Raw genomic sequence first — 8,588 nt, 5'->3', positions numbered from 1 at the left:
ATTCAGCATCTTGAAGGGTGCAGATTTCATTGTTATTTTTTGCCAGTGAAAGAACAACAATGCATAAGAAAACATGTATACTAAATAACTCTAATTGCATTATAAAGAGCACCAGGCATCCTATAAAAACTTGTGCCTAAATGTGTCTGTAACAATTTGTCAACAAATGATCTTCATGCAAAAGAGCCAAAGCAATTAGCTGGGGGCTGGCTAAGCTCTGCACTCCTTTCACATGCTGTGTAGTAAAACAGACCACCACCAAAAAAAAAAAAAAATCTTGTATATCTCAAAATGCTAGGTCAGTGGTTCAGCTGTTTCACTAGAGTCTTTTCTGTGTTAATTTGCCATATTTTAGAAAGCATGTTACACATTATTCATTATTTTACCCTCTCTTCTCTCACTGCCCTGCTATGGTTTGGCTACATGTGCCTAAGAGTAAATCCCCTGAAGAAGAATTTCCATTCTCTAGAACTGAATCAACAATTAAGTTTCACCTGAAAGTGGACATATTATTCTCCAGGTTAAGGCTGATTTTAATTTATTTATATTTTCAAGCTTCTTTGACCAACAGGTAAGTAAAAGCCTAACTGTGACAATGGAATAACATTGACTTACCCCACCTGTTTCAGTTTAGTTTTTATGATTTTAAGTTAGTGCTTTCATTTAATCTAACCTGAACACCACCATCTGATTTTGAAGATATCAAGAGAAGAGTAAATGGCAGGTATACGAGTATAGAAGAGTATAATGGCAGGTATTTTCCCTCTTAAGAGGTGTTGTAATTTTATACACTAGGATAACACCTGTGGATCAAGCCACTCTGAGTTTGGATAACTGCAGACTGGGAGTACTGTGAAGATGTGACTACAAATTTGCTTATACTTCTTTCCAAGAAAATGTCTGTAAGTTATAGAGGCTGCCTTGTGTTTTTATAGGCTGGAACTGTGTTATTCATGGGATGTGGAGTACAATGTTGATTTTGTGTTTTGACTCTTCAATACTTCTGTAAATGCAGAAAGAGGAGAAAGCAATTTGGCTCCTGCTTTTCACAGATGGGAAGATATGGTCTTTGATCTTAATGCTAGAACTAGTAATCAAATGTTGGTTTCCTGGCTTTTAATGTGTGAATGAGTTGAAAGATGCTCTCGACTAGGCTAACAAGCCATGTGCAGTGGGTGAATGATGCTTTGTGTAGCTCATTCTTGACACATTTATGATATAAAACAAATGTATGAAGGTCTTTTGATCCGTGAGCTAAGGCTGCCTATGGTGACAGAGACAAGGCAGGAATATTTGGAGGTTTTGTAAAGTATCCACATGCATTGTTGTCTCCCTGCCTCTACCCTCATTTTGCTTAACTTTCTCTTTGTTATGTACAGTGCTTTCTGCTGGAATAGTGTTAATAGTCACTTCATGTGAGCTTCACTATTACACCTCCCCTGAGTGGAAATAGGGGGTGAAATCTTTTTAGACCTATGGTGTCTACATTTGGGCTTGGGAAAGGACAGGGCAGCTCTTATGTCCGGGCAGCTGCACAAAACTTGCTTGTTTCCTCTTTATCAATGAACAGCACCAAGTGCTCAAAGAAATTCAGCAGCTATATTTTGCTTGGAATTATATGTGAAGGAGGATCCTCCTTCTTGTCATTTTATTTATCATTAACAGCCATTTTAATTTCTTCCCAGTGGCAATTATACTGATATCACCACATTTAAATCAGAAATGACACTGTAGTGGTTATATTATGTTGACTGGGCATCACCTAATTTTTAAGTGGCATTCTTGCCCCATCATTGTGATTGTATCCCTTTTTAATAAGTAATATAAGAAAAGATCTATATAATGGGAAAATATACATATTAATATATTCCATGACAAACATGTTAACTTTACATATTAATCATGGTAAATAGAAGTCATGTTTTACATTTTTCCTCTTCAGCACACTATTCTCTTGACAGCTTGCTTTCCCTCTGGTTCTATTCTTTTCTGGTGTACATTCCACTGCCTCTGGTCAGCCTGTTAGTTGCTGGTCTAAAAGGAAAAAAGGGAAAACAATGTTACTGGATAACGTAATATTGCCGCTCTCCTCACTGCATTCAGGTCTGCATGAAGGGACTCAAATATGTGCAATAAACATATGTGTGTGATAATGAGATTGTTGGTGGAAAGTCATCTTGAAAAGACAAGGAGCAATTAAGCTTGCTTACTTATATAAGTTAGAATGACAAGATGCCATTGCTGGTCCCGCTCATCCATATAATAGGGTTCTCCTTCCCTGCTTAGCTGTATTGGGAGAAGCATTTCCTGTCAAACCTCTGCCACGACTCCACCATAAAGCAATCTGCCTTTCTCCCTTTCATACACCATTCATTCTCACACTTGCATCACTGTCCTGATTTCAACTGAGTGCCTGCTAGCAAGCACCTGTATTAGAATAATTTAAGAATTCAATGCAAAGCCTTCATATAACTGAGTATTTATTTGTATTGGTGTACTCTCTCGTCCAATTTTAATTGAATACTTAAAGATGTCACTGGGGAGATGTGCAGGTTGTTCACAAATGCTTAATAATGCGATGTGTGGAGTCAACAAATAATGCACCTTTCTTTTGCTATCTTGAAGATTTAGATAGGATATCTTGGATGCTATTGACAAGGAGAGAAGTGTGGAACAATAGGAACATATGATAGTGTTAGATAACAATAGCTATCCTTATGCATCTTGAATTGAATGATGAAGCCATCAATTAGAGAAATAGCCCTCTGAGTATATATCATCAACAAGATGAATACCAGTACATTGCATTTCTGAATGGAGATCTCAGTGATCTGTAATTCAGAAAGGTAGTGAATAGTATACACAGTCAAACTAATTCTATTACTTTGAAAATCAGAAATCTTTTGCCCATGTTTTTTTGGTTTTGTGGTTTAGGTTTTTTTTAGCTACAAAACTCTTTCAGACACTGGAGGTATTTGTATTTTATATTAATAACTTAAACAGTGCCTTCTCAGTTAGTATTAAGATGCCATTCTTCTTCACAGTAAGAATATTTAGTGGACACTTTCAGGGCTTAAAAGAGTATGAGGAACAGTTCTTTCTAGTTGCTTGTCTGCTTTCTTAATTAATTCTTACACACAGGCATGAATGGGGATCCATTCACCCCCTGTGAACTCTGTTAGACTCCCTCTCCATAACAAGGAGCAGACCTGGCATACACTCTATGCCATAGCCTCCATTTTCAACCTAAATTCTCTCATGTTCTCTTTGGAATATCTGATGGTTTCTATCCCTTCTGCAACTCCCAGATTTGGGTGGGGTTTTTTTGTTTTGCTTTGGTTTGGGGTTTTTTGTTGCTGTTGTTGTTTTATTTAGTTTTGTTTTGTTGTTGGGGTTTGTTTTTTTTTTAATAATCATTAATATTGTTAATGGCAGAAAGGCAACAGAAAGAGTCAAAGAGACTGAAGCTGCATTATAATAAGTAAGGAATTCCCAGCTTTTACAGTTTCTGGTTATCAGTTTAATTTCTTTTACTTACATTTCAGATTGAGTAAATATTCCAGGGCCAAAATTTTTTCTTGGATCTTTACCTATGTACCAAAATGTACAGCAGAGCAGCATTAGACAGTGAAAATGGCTCTGTAAGAGAATAAAGAAAAAATATGAGATGACTGTAATTAACAGAGTGTTTGACTAAGTATAAAATACAGTTAAAGAAATGAAAATACATTTTCATGACCACTATCTGTATTATTATTATTATTTTTGGTCAAGGGTTTTTTTAATATGGACTCCTTTGTGCAAAATCAGTTTTATGATCTAAATGTTTAGGTCCGCTTCATGTTTGTTTGCTTGTATGCAGAAGGTCATTATATTAAAAAATGGATCCTACCAGGCATGCCAGTGATTGTTGCAGTGAAGAATTTCTAGAGCCTTAGGGGATAAAAAAACAGTCACTGCCTTTCCCAGAAGCATCTGAAAGGGCTAATGAAGTTTGGTGTATCTCAAATGTATTGACAATATATGGCCTGATGTGAATAAGAAAAAGCTCAGGTCTTTCAGGATAACAGCAGGTAAAAGAAATTGCTGTAGCTTTCCCCCTTATAAACCTAATCAAATAAAACCACCTACAGGCCAATATGCTTCTTGAGTGCACTTTGCCCTGGAAATAGTGTTGTATTATCACCCAAAACATAAATAATGCAATAAAAGAAAATGGTTGATGTATTCTTAATGAGCTATTGTTAAGGCACCCTTCACTCTTATCTCTTTTCATAGCCTGATGCAAAGAGCAGCATCCAGTAGTGGAGTGCATTTTGAGTGCTGCTAGGAAAGTACAAATGAGAAAACAGGTTTAATTACACTGCTTACTGCATCTAGAGGTCCATGTGGTTTGACCGGCTGTGTTAGGACACCCTGTAATTTGGAGGAATTCTCTGTGCACTGGCACCATAAATGTACTGCTATCAAAAGGATGGTTAATAATCTAAAGTTGGCTGTTAACATTGCTGGAGCTGGTGTCTATAATTTCAGTGAGTGACCTGAATGACTCTGCAATGAAAGACTGAAATGTCACTCTCCTCCTTTACTTTGTTTGCCTTGAGCAAAGACTGCTCCAGATTGTGTACATCCACTGAGGTCCAAATGATGAAAGGGCAGTGTGTAAGGGTAGATTCAAGGCTCAGCTAAATCTCCCTGTTCTGGCAGAACAGTAGGGGAACATGAGGAAGAGGGCCTGGGTGAAAAATAGGATGATCTCCTCTGGAGCAGCTTCCACTGTGGCTATCTTTTCCCATCTCTGAGCAAGTAAGAGTGAGCCTGGCTATAGGGACTTGGCTCTCCCTTGCTCTCTTAGCTGCCAGCCACAAGTAAATCAGACCTGATGCCTGTGGCTAAAGGCAAAGCAAATGGTTTCCATTACCCAGGTATTTATTTTGCACCTGCTGCTGTGACATCTGTGTAATAACAGTTACATATGACAAAAGGTAGTCTGACCTGACTTCGAGTATTTCATTGCTTTTTTTCATTGTGCTGAGTGAGCAAGCAAGCAGAGGACTCATAGTCTTAATGGGAGGTAGAATTGTAGAATCATTTAGGATAGAAAAGACCTTTAAGATCATCAAGGTGCCATAGACCATCCAGCTGAGACACCTGTGGAGTGGCAAGTGCAAAGACCTTTGCTGTCAGGAATCTTAAACCCTTGTTTCCGATGTGCCTCGTTGGTACAGCTCAGATGCAGTAAAGGAGTAAAATACTATCAGTAAATTTCAGAAAGTTCAGTATTTGCATTTCATTTGGAAACCTATGACATTTTGGCATATTTTCACTGGAAGGCCAGAGCAAGGCTGATTGAAGATCAGTGTCGGCATTAAAATATACAAGGTATGGAGAGCTGGTGCACTTCAGAGCAAAGCCAGCCTGCCAGCCACAGAACCAGGGCAACTCTGGGACAGAGAATAGGACTGTTAGGGTTGGTGGTTTTTTTTAAATACAGCATTGAACAAAGAGATTAAGTCACCCACAAGACTCTGAAACAGTATCTTGGAGTGATACAGGCTCTTAGAGCAAATGTGCTTGTCTTCAGAGCTTGGTTCATATTGCCTGATGTACAAGTGTCAGGACTGGGGGGTGTTCAACCTTTCCACTTACAGTGTGGCAGATAGGAAAGCACTGGAACAGCACCATTCTCTGTATTCTCTCTGGTACAGTACAGCTGGTTTTGAAGGACCAAGAAACTTTTCCATCATTTGGATAAGCTTGGGTGTCAGTTGTACTCTGGCAAAATTATGACGAGAAGCGCCAAAAAAATCTAAGCGTGAGTGACCATTCCCCTCCAGGCAACTTGAAGGCACTATCAATATTTTGTTTATTGAAAATATTAAAAGGTACTGCTGCCATTTATATATGACTGGTAAAGTTCTGACTATTTCTGGAAGCAAAGAAATAATTGCTTTCACCTTCCCACCTTACATTGTCTGTAATTAGTGGAAAATGTGACATAATGCCAGGAAGATGGAAGAAAATAATCTAGAAAGCAAGGACACTGGCATTAGTGCTCACTGCAGTATATTCGTAAAGCACTTCTATTAGATTTGGGACTGTATCTGATTTACATGGTGGGGAAAAAGCCTGAACTCATCTCGGGTGAAGCCCAGACTTTGGCTTTCCTCCACACACCACTATCAACATCCTTTTTTTGCCCCTGCTAGACACTACCCTCATCTCTACAGCATCTTTTATCCACAGCACACTACTCATCTTACAGGGTTCTACTTCATACCATGTGTCCCAATGCTGAAATGTTTTGTATTGCTACAATTTCAAGTTTGTGGAAAAGGACGAATATTTGGCCCTTTCCTCTTTGCACCATGATGTGCATTTTGTGACTGCTGAACATCGCAGCTTTTCACAAATAAGAAAGGAAGAAATGCCAAAGAAGTTGCTTCATCACATTAACAGAATAAGAGACACTGCAAATTAAATCACACAGGTGGAAAAGCACCTTGGTGGGTCATTTTGGTTTTTTTTTCTTGTGTAGCTAGAAAAGATCTCACATGTTGTAAAGAAAAATTGTGTTTCTGTGGAAAATGTAAAATGTATATATTTGCCATAAATTCACTTAAATTTTGTTGCAGCGCATATAGGGAAAGCTCTGTGCTTTCTTAGGTTTACATACATTACAAGACAATTTGACCTGCCCCTGATGAAAAGGGAGAGAAAAAACTGAAACTTCCAGCAGCCTCCCTCTCTATTTTTTGCACCCTTTATTTTTTGTTGGGAGTAGTGAGGGAAGCAGAGAGAAAGAGGGAGAAGGGATGAAAAACAAAGCTATCAAGTAAGTCAAGACTGCAGCTTACAGGAGTGAGGGGAAAAGCTGGTTTTTTGAACTAGAATGGACAATAATCTGTCCTTCACAGTCCAATTCATTTAGAGAACACCCGGGAACTGGAGGGTTGTCTTTTTAGCACTTTCTCCAGAGCAAGCTTTGCTTTGCCACTGCCCATCATCTGAGAGCTCAGAGCTTGCAAAGCTGCTGCCTTTGCCACCACAGCTCTTACAGCATCATTGACTGAAAACACTGAATTTCTGCATTGACTGAACTGAATTTCTCAAGACTTTGGGAGTTATCTGGAGGCCCTGGGAAATTTCACTACAGCTTGAGGTTAGGCAGGTCTGTGCATTAAAACTGTTTTTTCCAGCAGCATGAACACACACACACACACAGAAACAAGAGGCAGGTTCTCCTCAGAGACTGTTTTTACACTGTTTCAAGAGCGTTATTCTTGCTCCTCATTTACATTCCCAGGAGAGGAAACTGACTCAATATCTCTCTTATTTGTAGGCACTTGTGATAGCAGGTTGAAGTTTCGCAGCTCAGTAAGAAGTCAAATGATCCAGTAACTGACTTTGCACCTTGATTACTGAGGATACAGGAAAAATAATGTATTTAATCCACTTTCATCTGGCTACTCTTGCCACACCCTATGCGTACCTTATGTTGCTTGTATGCAGGGGTTATTTTGGAAGTAACACAACCCAAGGAGAACCCCTCATTAGGGCTTCAATGAGGGATTACACACTGCTGTCAAGGGGCAAATAAGCTAGGCATTTTCAGCATTATTCTTGTTTAATGTTATGAAATGGCCTTCAAAACTCTGGATGCAAATAAAACTTCCCAATAGGCTGCCAGGAACAGTCATGCCAATAATGCCATGCCAATGTGAATGAAGTTGGAGTGTTTTTCTTTGCAGCAATCAGACATGGCACACAATGCATTTCTGTGGAGTTCTCTTTCTTGGGTGGTTGAAATCACTTGGCTGGCAGCCTCATGCCTCCCAGCTCACCTGAGGCATGCTGTAATCAGCCAGAACCGTGCTGCATGTCATGTCTTACTGCTTCCAGAAAATATACAAATTTCCTTTCCTTCTATGCCTTTGTGAATGAGTCCCTTAGGGGTATGGTTTTAAGACAGTGCACAAGAAGCCTTTGCACAGATCCTCGTAATGCATAATGAGATTTGTGTGCCTGCCTACTTTCTCTGCAAATGAACCCTAGAACAGCAGAAGTGACTTGGTCTGGCACTTGCTTGGTCCTTTTGACCTCCCTCTTGTGACATAAGATAAAGACTTCCCCCTCCTTCTCTTACAGAAAGCCTGGAAAGTAGGTTTTTATGATGTGCTGTCTGGTCTTGCAGTAAACAGAGACATTTCTTGAGGATTTTAGAGTCATCAGCTCCAGTTCTGAAGAAAGATACAGTTGTTTAGCACTTTGTAGGATAAACTTCTCTTAAGAGTACAGGTGCAATAAGTCTGCATGTCCTATGACAGAAGGCTTGAATGCAGAGTTTTTGTGTCAAAATGACATCAGAAAAGGCTCTAAGTCCCAGAGAGGTAACTGCTTATGACAAGTAGAAAAGTCTCACCTGCAGAATAGGTGCCAAGAGCTCATGCTCTTTCCAAGGCTGTTTTGTTATTACTGGATCCTGCAGTATTCAGTGAAATGGCTCCGTGAATATTCTCCTACAAAGACTCATGCAAGCTTCTTGCACACAGCCCATTTTTAAATTTTTTTTTTTTTTTGCAAGACCT

The 8,588-nt window shown here is 39.2% G+C and overlaps 1 long non-coding RNA gene across 1 annotated transcript; it reads right to left on the bottom strand.

Annotated features, from left to right (window-relative positions):
* Positions 1-1,646: 1,646 nt before the first annotated feature.
* LOC131558662 (uncharacterized) lies at positions 1,647-8,588 on the bottom strand. Its single transcript, XR_009274833.1, has 3 exons — positions 8,423-8,588; positions 3,539-3,639; positions 1,647-2,034 (listed from the first exon to the last, which is right to left on the bottom strand). It is a non-coding gene; the product is annotated as an uncharacterized LOC131558662 (long non-coding RNA).

This window comes from Ammospiza caudacuta, chromosome 1 (genome assembly GCF_027887145.1).
Source record: "Ammospiza caudacuta isolate bAmmCau1 chromosome 1, bAmmCau1.pri, whole genome shotgun sequence".
In the NCBI taxonomy this organism is placed as follows: domain Eukaryota; kingdom Metazoa; phylum Chordata; class Aves; order Passeriformes; family Passerellidae; genus Ammospiza; species Ammospiza caudacuta.
Note: the sequence above shows the minus strand (reverse complement) of the source record. Positions and strands in the feature narration are given on the sequence as shown.